Consider the following 7,828-nt stretch of genomic DNA (forward strand, 5'->3'; position numbering starts at 1 on the left):
GCTGTTGCAACCTGTAATGAATATGTATACCTGACGCAATATTGTATGTATAAATAACGGCTGGGAAGTAACGGGACTTGAAGCCGGATTTGGGCACCTGCCCCGGCTTCCAGCGCTGAATAAAGCACCTTCATATAATCACTTGGTGATTATGTGGTTGCTAGGCTAACATCTGGAGTCACTGCAGTGCATCCCCAGTGGTGCCAGTGCACTCTCTGGAGTCACTGCAGTGCATCCCCAGTGGTGCCAGTGCACTCCCTGGACTCACTGCAGTGCATCCCCAGTGGTGCCAGTGCACTCCCTGGACTCACTGCAGTGCATCCCCAGTGGTGCCAGTGCACTCTCTGGACTCACCGGGGTGCATCCCCAGTGGTGCCAGTGCACTCTCTGGACTCACTGCACTGCATCCACAGTGGTGCCAGTGCACTCTCTGGACTCACTGCAGTGCATCCCCAGTGGTGCCAGTGCACTCTCTGGACTTGCCGGGGTGCATCCCCAATGGTGCCAGTGCACTCTCTGGACTCACTGCATTACATCCGCAGTGGTGCCAGTGCACTCTCTGGACTCACTGCAGTGCATCCCCAGTGGTGCCAGTGCACTCTCTGGACTCACTGCAGTGCATCCCCAATCGTACCAGTGCACTCTCTGGACTCAATGCACTGCATCCCCAGTGGTGCCACTGCAACCTCTGGTCTCACTGCAGTGCATCCCCAGTGGTGCCAGTGCACTCTCTGGACTCACTGCAGTGCATCCCCAGTGGTACCAGTGCACTCTCTGGACTCACTGCACTGCATCCCCACTGGTGCCAGTGCACTCTCTGGACTCACTGCACTGCATCCCCAGTGGTGCCAGTGCACTCTCTGGACTCACTGCACTGCATCCCCAGTGGTGAGAGTGCACTCTCTGGACTTGCCGGGGTGCATCCCCAGTGGTGCCAGTGCACTCTCTGGAGTCACCGGGGTGCATCCCCAGAGGTGCCAGTGCACTCTCTGGACTCACTGCTCTACATCCCCAGTGGTGCCAGTTCACTCTCTGGACTCACTGCACTGCATCCCCAGTGGTGCCAGTGCACTCTCTGGACTCACTGTACTGCATCCCCAGTGGTGCCTGTGAAGTCTCTGGTCTCACTGCAGTGCATCCCAGTGGTGCCAGTGCAATCTCAGGACTCACAGCAGTGCAGCTCCAGTTGGTGCCAGTGCACTCTCTGGACTCACTGCAGTGCATCCCCAGTGGTGCCAGTGCACTCTCTGGACTCACTGCATTGCATCCCCAGAGGTGCCAGTGCACTCTCTGGATTCACTGTGCTGCATCCCCTGTGGTGCCATTGCACTCTCAGGACTCACTGCACTGCATCCCCAGTGGTGCCAGTGCACTCTCTGGACTCACTGCACTGCATCCCCAGTGGTGCCTGTGAAGTCTCTGGTCTCACTGCACTGCATCCCCAGTGGTGCCAGTGCACTCTCTGGACTCACTGCACTGCATCCCCATTGCTGACAGTGCCCTCTCTGGACTCAGTGCACTGCATCCCCAGTGGTGCCACTGCACTCTCTGAAAACACCGGGGTGCAACCGCAGCGGTGCCAGTGCACTCTCTGCACTCACGGCACTGCATCCCCAGTGGTGCCAGTGCACTCTCTGGACTCACTGCAGTGTATCCCCTGTGGTGCCAGTGCACTCTCTGGACTCAGTGCACTGCATCCCAGTGGTGCCAGTGCATTCTCTGGACTCACTGCACTGCATCCCACTGGTGCCAGTGCACTCTCTGGACTCACTGCAGTGCATCCCCAGTGGTGCCAGTGCACTCTCTGGACTCACTGCACTGCATCCCCAGTGGTGCCAGTGCACTCTCTGGACTCACTGCACTGCATCCCCAGTGGTGCCAGTGCACTCTCTGGACTCACTGCACTGCACCCCCAGTGGTGCCAGTGCACTCTCTGGAGTCACTGCACTGCATCCCCAGTGGTGCCAGTGCACTCTCTGGACTCACTGCACTGCATCCCCAGTGGTGCCAGTGCACTCTCTGGACTCACTGCAGTGCAACCCCAAAGGTGCCAGTGCATTCTCTTTACTCACTGCAGTGCATCCCCACTGGTGCCAGTGCACTCTCTGGACTCACTGCACTGCATCCCCAGTGGTGCCAGTGCACTCTCTGGACTCACTGCAGTCCATCCCCAGTGGTGCCAGTGCACTCTCTGGACTCACTGCACTGCATCCCCAGTGTTGCCAGTGCACTCTCTTTACTCACTGCACTGCATCCCCAGTGGTGCCAGTGCAATCTCTGGACTCACTGCACTGCATCCCCAGTGGTGCCAGTGCAATCTCTGGTCTCACGGCAGTGCATCCCCAGTGGTGCCAGTGCACTCTCTGGACTCACTGCACTGCATCCCCAGTGGTGCCAGTGCACTCTCTGGACTCACTGCACTGCATCCCCAGTGGTGCCAGTGCACTCTCTGGACTTGCTGGGGTGCATCCCCAGTGGTGCCAGTGCACTCTCTGGACTCACTGCACTGCATCCCCAGTGGTGCCACTGCACTCTCTGGACTCACTGCATTCCCAGTGGTGCCAGGGCACTCTCTGGACTCACTGCACTGCATCCCCAGTGGTGCCTGTGAAGTCTCTGGAGTCACTGCAGTGCATCCCCAGTGGTGCCAGTGCAGTCTCTGTGTTAGTGTTGGGGAGAATCGAATGGATGTTTTACTAATGTCTCTTAGGTAATGGGACCTACAGTATAATTAAGCATTGCCAAATGTACTTACATTATCAATTAATCTATGTATACTGGATACTTAGGGAGTACATTGAACAATCAAAAGAGTCATTGAAGGGGAACCTTGGGAGGGAACAGGTACAACCTGACCTTAGATAAGGGCCTGGAAATGATGAAATGAGTTGAAGCAGAACCAAGAAGCGGAGGGAGCATGCATCGAGTAAGAAAGGTGAAAAGTTTAGCGGAGAGGAAGACTCCTTACTTCATCTGCACGACCACCTGGACGACCACCAGAGTGCGCCACGCATGTGCAAAGGAGAGGGGAGCTAATTAGAATGAAAAGCGAGGCTGCTGTTGCAACCTGTAAAGAATATGTATACCTGACGCAATATTGTATGTATAAATAACGGCTGGGAAGTAACGGGACTTGAAGCCAGATTTGGGCACCTGCCCCGGCTTCCAGCGCTGAATAAAGCACCTTCATATAATCACTTGGTGATTATGTGGTTGCTAGGCTAACATCTGGACTCACTGCAGTGCATCCGCAGTGGTGCCAGTGCACTCTCTGGAGTCACTGCAGTGCATCCCCAGTGGTGCCAATGCACTCTCTGGACTCACTGCAGTGCATCCCCAGTGGTGCCAGTGCACTCCCTGGACTCAGTGCAGTGCATCCCCAGTGGTGCCAGTGAACTCTCTGGACTCACTGCATTGCATCCCCAGTGGTGCCAGTGCACTCTCTGGACTCACTGCACTGCATCCCCAGTGGTGCCAGTGCACTCTCTGGACTCACTGCAGTGCATCCCCAGTGGTGCCAGTGCACTCTCTGGACTTGCCGGGGTGCATCGCCAGTGGTGCCAGTGCCCTCTCTGGACTCACTGCACTGCATCCCCAGTGGTGCCAGTGCACTCTCTGGACTCACTGCAGTGCATCCCCAGAGGTGCCAGTGCACTCTCTGGACTCACTGCAGTGCATCCCCAATCGTACCAGTGCCCTCTCTGGACTCACTGCACTGCATCCCCAGTGGTGCCACTGCAACCTCTGGTCTCACTGCAGTGCATCCCCAGTGGTGCCAGTGCACTCTCTGGACTCACTGCAGTGCATCCCCAGTGCTACCAGTGCACTCTCTGGACTCACTGCACTGCATCCCCAGTGGTGACAGTGCACTCTCTGGACTCACTGCACTGCATCCCCAGTGGTGACAGTGCACTCTCTGGACTTGCCGGGGTGCATCCCCAGTGGTGCCAGTGCACTCTGGACTCACTGCACTACTTCCCCAATGGTGCCAGTTCACTCTCTGGACTCACTGAACTGAATCCCCAGTAGTGCCAGTGTACTCTCTGGACTCACTGTACTGCATCCCCATTGGTGCCTGTGAAATCTCTGGACTCACTGCAGTGCATCCCCAGTGGTGCCAGTGCAATCTCAGGACTCACAGCAGTGCAGCTCCAGTTGGTGCCAGTGCACTCTATGCACTCACGGCAGTGCATCCCCAGTGGTGCCAGTGCACTCTCTGGACTCACTGCACTGCATCCCCAGTGGTGCCAGTGCACTCTCTGGACTCACTGCACTGCATCCCCAGTGGTGCCAGTGCACTCTCTGGACTTGCCGGGGTGCATCCCCAGTGGTGCCAGTGCAGTCTCTGTGTTAGTGTTGGGGAGAATCGAATGTATGTTTTACTAATGTCTCTTAGGTAATGGGACCTACAGTATAATTAAGCATTGCCAAATGTACTTACATTATCAATTAATCTATGTATATTGGATACTTAGGGAGTACATTGAACAATCAAAAGAGTCATTGAAGGGGAACCTTGGGAGGGAACAGGTACAACCTGACCTTGGATAAGGGCCTGGAAATGATGAAATGAGTTGAAGAAGAACCAAGAAGCGGAGGGAGCATGCGTCGAGTAAGAAAGGTGAAAAGTTTAGCGGAGAGGAAGACTCCTTACTTCATCTGGACGACCACCTGGACGACCACCAGAGTGCGCCACGCATGTGCAAAGGGGAGGGGAGCTAATTAGAATGAAAAGCGAGGCTGCTGTTGCAACCTGTAATGAATATGTATACCTGACGCAATATTGTATGTATAAATAACGGCTGGGAAGTAACGGGACTTGAAGCCAGATTTGGGCACCTGCCCCGGCTTCCAGCGCTGAATAAAGCACCTTCATATAATCACTTGGTGATTATGTGGTTGCTAGGCTAACATCTGGACTCACTGCCGGGGTGCATCCCCAGTGGTGCCAGTGCACTCTCTGGAGTCACTGCAGTGCATCCCCAGTGGTGCCAGTGCACTCCCTGGACTCACTGCAGTGCATCCCCAGTGGTGCCAGTGCACTCTCTGGACTCACTGCACTGTATCCCCAGTGGTGCCAGTGCACTATCTGGACTCAGTGCTCTGCATCCCAAGTGGTGCCAGTGCACTCTCTGGACTTGCCGGGGTGCATCCCCAGTGGTGCCAGTGCACTCTCTGGACTCACTGCATTGCATCCCCAGTGGTGCCAGTGCACTCTCTGGACTCACTGCAGTGCATCCCCACTGGTGCCAGTGCACTCTCTGGACTCACTGCAGTGCATCCCCAATCGTACCAGTGCCCTCTGTGGACTCACTGCACTGCATCCCCAGTGGTGCCACTGCAACCTCTGGTCTCACTGCAGTGCATCCCCAGTGGTGCCAGTGCACTCTCTGGACTCACTGCAGTGCATCCCCAGTGGTGCCAGTGCACTCTCTGGACTCACTGCACTGCATCCCCAGTGGTGCCAGTGCACTCTCTGGATTCACTGCACTGCATCCCCAGTGGTGCCAGTGCACTCTCTGGACTCACTGCACTGCATCCCCAGTGGTGACAGTGCACTCTCTGGACTTGCCGGGGTGCATCCCCAGTGGTGCCAGTGCACTCTCTGGAGTCACCGGGGTGCATCCCCAGAGGTGCCAGTGCACTCTCTGGACTCACTGCACTACATCCCCAGTGGTGCCAGTTCACTCTCTGGACTCACTGAACTGAATCCCCAGTGGTGCCAGTGCACTCTCTGGACTCACTGCACTGCATCCCCAGTGGTGCCTGTGAAGTCTCTGGACTCACTAAACTGCATCCCCAGTGGTGCCAGTGCAATCTCAGGACTCACAGCAGTGCAGCTCCAGTTGGTGCCAGTGCACTCTCTGGACTCACTGCACTGCATCCCCAGTGCTGACAGTGCACTCTCTGGACTCACTGCACTGCATCCCCAGTGGTGCCAGTGTACTCTCTGGACTCAGTGCACTGCATCCCCAGTGGTGCCACTGCACTCTCTGGACTCACTGCAGTGCATCCCCAGTGGTGCCGGGGCACTCTCTGGACTCACTGCACTGCATCCCCAGTGGTGCCAGTGAACTCTCTGGACTCACTGCACTGCATCCCCAGTGGTGCTAGTGCACTCTCTGGACTCACTGCACTGCATCCCCTGTGGTGCCGAGGCACTCTCTGGACTCACTGCTCTGCGTTGCCATTGGTGCCAGTGCACTCTCTGACTCATTGCAGTGCATCCCCAGTGGTGCCAATGCACTCTCTGGACTCACGGCACTGCATCCCCAGTGGTGCCAGTGCACTCTCTGGACTCACTGCACTGCATCCCCTGTGGTGCCAGTGCACTCTCAGGAGTCACTGCGCTGCATCCCCAGTGGTTCCAGTGCACTCTCTGGACTCACTGCACTGCAACTCCAGTGGTGCCAGTGCACTCTCTGGAGTCACTGCACTGCATCACCAGTGGTGCCAGTGCACTCTCTGGACTCACTGTACTGCATCCCAGGTGGTGCCAGTGCACTCTCTGGACTCACTGCAGTGCATCGCCAGTGGTGCCAGTGCGCTCTCTGGACTCACTGCAGTGCATCGCCAGTGGTGCCAGTGCCCTCTCTGGACTCACTGCACTGCATCCCCAGTGGTGCCAGTGCAGTCTCTGTGTTAGTGTTGGGGAGAATCGAATGGATGTTTTACTAATGTCTCTTACGTAATGGGACCTACAGTATAATTAAGCATTGCCAAATGTACTTACATTATCAATTAATCTATGTATACTGGATACTTAGGGAGTACATTGAACAATCAAAAGAGTCATTGAAGGGGAACCTTGGGAGGGAACAGGTACAACCTGACCTTGGATAAGGGCCTGGAAATGATGAAATGAGTTGAAGAAGAACCAAGAAGCGGAGGGAGCATGCGTCGAGTAAGAAAGGTGAAAAGTTTAGCGGAGAGGAAGACTCCTTACTTCATCTGGACGACCACCTGGACGACCACCAGAGTGCGCCATGCATGTGCAAAGGGAAGGGGAGCTAATTAGAATGAAAAGCGAGGCTGCTGTTGCAACCTGTAATGAATATGTATACCTGACGCAATATTGTATGTATAAATAACGGCTGGGAAGTAACGGGACTTGAAGCCAGATTTGGGCACCTGCCCCGGCTTTCAGCGCTGAATAAAGCACCTTCATATAATCACTTGGTGATTATGTGGTTGCTAGGCTAACATCTGGAGTCACTGCAGTGCATCCCCAGTGGTGCCAGTACACTATCTGGAGTCACTGCAGTGCATCCCCAGTGGTGCCAATGCACTCTCTGGACTCACTGCACTGCATCCCCAGTGGTGCCGGGGCACTCTCTGGACTCACTGCACTGCATCCCCAGTGGTGCCAGTGCCCTCTGTGGACTCACTGCACTGCGTCCCCAGTGGTGCCAGTGCACTCTCTGGACTCACTGCACTGCATCCCCAGTGGTGCCAGTGCACTCTCTGGACTCACTGCACTGCATCCCCAGTGGTGACAGTGCACTCTCTGGACTTGCCGGGGTGCATCCCCAGTGGTGCCAGTGCACTCTCTGGAGTAACCGGGGTGCATCCCCAGAGGTGCCAGTGCACTCTCTGGACTCACTGCACTACATCCCCAGTGGTGCCAGTTCACTCTCTGGACTCACTGAACTGAATCTCCAGTGGTGCCAGTGCACTCTCTGGACTCACTGTACTGCATCCCCAGTGGTGCCTGTGAAGTCTCTGGACTCACTAAACTGCATCCCCAGTGGTGCCAGTGCAATCTCAGGACTCACAGCAGTGCAGCTCCAGTTGGTGCCAGTGCACTCTCTGGACTCACTGCACTGCA

The sequence above is a fragment of the Anser anser genome, assembly GCF_964211835.1.
Source record: "Anser anser genome assembly, contig: HAP1_SCAFFOLD_75, whole genome shotgun sequence".
Taxonomy (NCBI): domain Eukaryota; kingdom Metazoa; phylum Chordata; class Aves; order Anseriformes; family Anatidae; genus Anser; species Anser anser.